Source organism: Syngnathus scovelli, unplaced genomic scaffold (genome assembly GCF_024217435.2).
Source record: "Syngnathus scovelli strain Florida unplaced genomic scaffold, RoL_Ssco_1.2 HiC_scaffold_262, whole genome shotgun sequence".
In the NCBI taxonomy this organism is placed as follows: domain Eukaryota; kingdom Metazoa; phylum Chordata; class Actinopteri; order Syngnathiformes; family Syngnathidae; genus Syngnathus; species Syngnathus scovelli.
In genome coordinates, this window is record NW_026061354.1 from 17,501 (window position 1) to 23,035 (window position 5,535).

Below are 5,535 nucleotides of genomic sequence, written 5' to 3' on the forward strand. Positions count from 1 at the left end.
GTGCGGAAGAGGCTCGCCCGGGGATGAGGCAGCATCCCCGGACGGCGGGCGGGAGGAGGCAGCCTCCCGCAAGCGGAACTTAGTCGTCGGAGGATGACAGCGGGCGTGCGTAAGAGGCTCGTCCGGGGATGAGGCAGCATCCTCGGGCGGCAGGCGGGAGTAGGCAGCCTCCCCTTAGTTTAACTTAGTCTCTGGAGAATGTTAGCGGGCGCGCGTAAGATAACGTATGTCCGCCTCTCGGTCACTCTGGCCGGGCGTGGGTGTGCGTCCGCTCCCGTCTTGTGAGCCTCCAAGTGGAACTTAGTGATCGGAGGATGACACCGGGCGTGCGTAAGAGGCGCGTCCGGGGATGAGGCAGCATCCTCGGGCGTCAGCCGGGAGTAGGCAGCCTCCCCCAAGTGGAACTTAGCCTCCACTAAGTGGAACTCAGTCTCCGGAGGATGACAGCGGGCGTGCGTAACAGGCGCGTCCGGGGATGAGGCAGCATCCTCGGACACCGGCCGGGAGCGCGCGGGCGCTGTGGAAGTAAGTACATCCGCTCCTGGTACCTAAAAATTCCTCCAGCGGCGGGCCCCGGGCCTAAACTTTCTCCGGGCCGCGCAACACGCACTTTCCGCCGGACACCGACGGAGGCAACGTCCCCCTCCTGCGGTGACAAAAAAAATCCACCCCTGGTACCTAAAAATTTCTCCAGCGGCGGGCCCCTGGCCTAAACTTTCTCCGGGCCGCGCAACACGCACTTTCCGCCGGACACCGACGGAGGCAACGTCCCCCTCCTGCGGTGACAAAAAAAATCCACCCCTGGTACCTAAAAATTTCTCCAGCGGCGGGCCCCTGGCCTAAACTTTCTCCGGCCCGCGCAACACGCACTTTCCGTCGGACACGGACGGAGGCAACGTCCCCCTCCTGCGGTGACAAAAAAAATCCACCCCTGGTACCTAAAAAATTCTCCAGCGGCGGGCCCCTGGCCTAAATTTTCTCCGGCCCGCGCAACACGCACTTTGCGCCGGACGCCGGTCCCAAACCACCACCGCCGACCGCCACAAGGCGACAGCCACCATCCCCAAGCGCCACCCCCGACCGCCACAAGGCGACCGCCACCAGCCGACCGCCACAAGGCGACAGCCACCATCCCCAAGCGCCATCCCCGACCGCCACCCCCCGACCGCCACAAGGCGACCGCCACCAGCCGACCGCCACAAGGCGACAGCCACCATCCCCAAGCGCCACCCCCGACCGCCACAAGGCGACCGCCACCAGCCGACCGCCACAAGGCGACAGCCACCATCCCCAAGCGCCATCCCCGACCGCCACCCCCCGACCGCCACAAGGCGACCGCCACCAGCCGACCGCCACAAGGCGACAGCCACCATCCCCAAGCGCCATCCCCGACCGCCACCCCCCGACCGCCACAAGGCGACCGCCACCAGCCGACCGCCACAAGGCGACAGCCACCATCCCCAAGCGCCACCCCCGACCGCCACAAGGCGACCGCCACCAGCCGACCGCCACAAGGCGACAGCCACCATCCCCAAGCGCCATCCCCGACCGCCACCCCCCGACCGCCACAAGGCGACCGCCACCAGCCGACCGCCACAAGGCGACAGCCACCATCCCCAAGCGCCACCCCCGACCGCCACCAGCCGACCGCCACCAGCCGACCGCCACCATCCCCAAGCGCCATCCCCGACCGCCACCCCCCGACCGCCACAAGGCGACCGCCACAAGGCGACAGCCACCATCGCCAAGCGCCACCCCCGACCGCCACCAGCCGACCGCCACCAGCCGACCGCCACCAGCCGACCGCCACCATCCCCAAGCGCCATCCCCGACCGCCACCCCCCGACCGCCACAAGGCGACCGCCACAAGGCGACAGCCACCATCGCCAAGCGCCACCCCCGACCGCCACCAGCCGACCGCCACCAGCCGACCGCCACCAGCCGACCGCCACCATCCCCAAGCGCCATCCCCGACCGCCACCCCCCGACCGCCACAAGGCGACCGCCACCAGCCGACCGCCACCAGCCGACCGCCACAAGGTGACAGCCACCATCCCCAAGCGCCATCCCCGACCGCCACCCCCCGACCGCCACAAGGCGACCGCCACCAGCCGACCGCCACAAGGCGACAGCCACCATCCCCAAGCGCCACCCCCGACCGCCACCAGCCGACCGCCACCAGCCGACCGCCACAAGGCGACAGCCACCATCCCCAAGCGCCACCCCCGACCGCCACCAGCCGACCGCCACCAGCCGACCGCCACCATCCCCAAGCGCCATCCCCGACCGCCACCCCCCGACCGCCACAAGGCGACCGCCACAAGGCGACAGCCACCATCCCCAAGCGCCACCCCCGACCGCCACAAGGCGACCGCCACCAGCCGACCGCCACCAGCCGACCGCCACCATCCCCAAGCGCCATCCCCAAGCGCCACCCCCGACCGCCACCAGCCGACCGCCACCGGCCGTTCGCGGTGTGCGCCGCCGTTCCCCAAGCACCCTCCGGGACGAAGCCGGAGCCAGAGAATAGCAGCGGCCGTGCGTAAAAGCTGCGGCCGGGCCTCGCGGAAGGTCCCCCGGGCAGCGAGCTGCCGAGCCCCGGCCTCCAGCTTCCACCAGGTAATAGGACCGGGCGCGCGCAAAAGCTGGGGCCGGGCCTGGCGGAAGGTCCTCGGGCATCCAGCGAGATCACACGGCCCCCACCGGAGGCGGCTAGCGCCTCCGTAGAGTAGTGCCGGCCCGCGGAAGCGGCCGCCCGTCAGCCTGCGTTGCCGCTGGTCGAAAAATGCACTAAGTGCCAAACCCCATTCATTTACAACGGCGTGTCCGCCAGAGGGCGCACTTCCCCCGGCGGACCAGCCGGCGGGGCTCGTTAGAGAGTGTATCCGCCTGGCGGTGCCTCCTGGCCGGCCTGGATTCCGGACCGCCACCGCTCACTCGCGGGACCCTAATCGGCCCGCGGACCAGCCGGCGGGTCCTCCGTGAAAGCCTATCCGCCTGGCGGTGCCTCCTGGCCGGCCTGGATTCCGGACCGCGACCGCTCACTCGCGGGACCCTAAACGGCCCGCGGACCAGCCGGCGGGTCCTCCGTGAAAGCCTATCCGCCTGGCGGTGCCTCCTGGCCGGCCTGGATTCCGGACCGCCACCGCTCACTCGCGGGACCCTAATCGGCCCGCGGACCAGCCGGCGGGACCTCCGTGAAAGCCTATCCGCCTGGCGGTGCCTCCTGGCCGGCCTGGATTCCGGACCGCCACCGCTCACTCGCGGGACCCTAATCGGCCCGCGGACCAGCCGGCGGGACCTCCGTGAAAGCCTATCCGCCTGGCGGTGCCTCCTGGCCGGCCTGGATTCCGGACCGCCACCGCTCACTCGCGGGACCCTAATCGGCCCGCGGACCAGCCGGCGGGACCTCCGTGAAAGCCTATCCGCCTTGGCCGGTTCCCCGGCCGGCCACGGGTGGCGAGAATCCGGCCTCCTCGCCCGGAGCGCGCTTCGACTTGGGCGAAAAATGCACTAAGTGCCAAACCCCATTCATTTACAACGGCGTGTCCGCCAGAGGGCGCACTTCCTCCGGCCGGCGGGGCTCGTTGGAGAGCGCGTCCGCCTTCGCCGGTTCCCCGGTCGGCCGCGAACGGCGAAAAGCCGGCCTCTTCCCCCGGAGCCCGGTGGGCGAATTTTTTTTTTTTTTTTTTTTTTTTTTTCAAAGTGCCAACGGCTCTCGCGCCGCGATGCGTCCGCCTTCGCCGGTTCCCAAGTCGGCCACGAACGGCGAAAAATCGGCCTCTTCCCCGGAGCCCGGTCGGCGAATTTTATTTTATTTTTTTCCAAAGTGCCAACGGCTCTCGCGCCGCGATGCGTCCGCCTTCGCCGGTTCCCCGGTCGGCCACGAACGGCGAAAAATCGGCCCCTTCCCCCGGAGCCCGCATGATTATACGCGATGTTAATATTTATTTAATTATTAAATAAATACATACATATGTTTATTAATAATATACGCGGTGTTGATATGTATTTAATTATTACGTATATTGTGAATAAACTAACGGTGATTTTACACGATTTGACTACATGCGTGACCGTGATATAGTGCCGAGGGCTCCCGCGCCGTCACGCGTCCGCCTCGGCACGTGGGGTACCACGGGTCGCCCGCGGCAGCGAGCGTTCGGCTCGCGGGGGCCCGCGGGGTGTTATTAGGGAGTGCGGCAGCCGTGCCGAGGCTCCGGCCGGCCGCCGGAAGTCCCGCGGGGGAGCGTCGGAGCTCCGCGAGGCCGGCCGGGGAGCCTCTTAGTCATCGCCCGCGCTCGCGGTGGTCCCGGTCGCTTAAAGTGCCGCGGGAGGCGTAGCGATGCGAGTGAGTGTGCGCCAAGTGCGAGAGGCGGTGCATTTACGCGCCGTGTCCGCGAGAGGGAGGCAATTCCCCGTTGCGACCTCCGGGAGATCAGCGGGCCGCCGAAAAGGCTCAGCCGGGGTGCCTGGAGCCTCCTCGGGCGTCGAGTTAGGAGGGGGGCGCGCGGAGAACCGGCTGGATGTCCCCTGGAAGCTCAGCGGGCCGTGGGAAAGGCTTGGCCGGGGTGCCTGGAGCCTCGGCCGGCTTAAAAAGTTGGGAGGGGGGCGCGCGGAGAACCGGCTGGAGGTCCCCTGGAAGCTCAGCGGGCCGTTCAAAACGCTTAGCCGAGGTGCCTGGAGCCTCGGCCGGCTTAAAAGTGAGGAGGAAAGCGCGCGGAGAACCGGCCGGAGGTCCCCTGGAAGCTCAGCGGGCCGTGGGAAAAAGCTCAGCCGGGGTGCCGGAAGCCTCGGCCGGCTTAAAACGTGAGGAGGAAAGCACCGGGAGAACCGGCTGGAGGTCTTCTGGAAGCTCAGCGGGCCGCCGAAAACGCGTAGCCGAGGTGCCGGGAGCCTCCTCGGGCGTCAAAAGTGAGGAGCGACGCACCCCCGAGAACCGCCTGGGTCCTCCAGCCACCGTTGAAAAAGACGTCGAGTCAGGCTACCTTAAGAGAGTCACAGCTACTCCCGCCGTTTACCCGCGCGGAGCGTCATCGCCTCCGCGAACCGTCAAAAATAAATAAATACATGAATAAATGTCAAGTGAGCCTACCTTAAGAGAGTCGTAGTTACTCCCGCCGTTCGGCCGCTCAAAGTGTCATCGGAAGCGGACCCACGCAAGTAAGTGTGCGCAAAGTGCGAGAGGTGGTGTTTTTACTCGCCGCGTCCGCCAGAGGGAGGCAATTCCCCGCCGCGACGGCACGGGCAGCTTCCGAGCGTCTCCCCGAGCGCTCGGAAGTCCGTGCGGGGGGGAGATGAGAGCCGTGCGAGGTACCAGGTGGAGCCGGACGGCGCGGTGCTTCCAAGCAGCCGATCCGCTGGGCTTGGAGCTATTTTCGGCCACTTGGCGCGCGAGCACGGCCTCCCGGCGGTGCCGGGGGGTGGTGCGCGAGCGCGCCGGCCGCCGGAGGTCCCGCGGAGGAGCGTCGGAGCTCCGCGAGGCCGGGGAGCCTCTCGGTAATCACCCGGGGCCGGCGGAGCGTTATTCGGCCG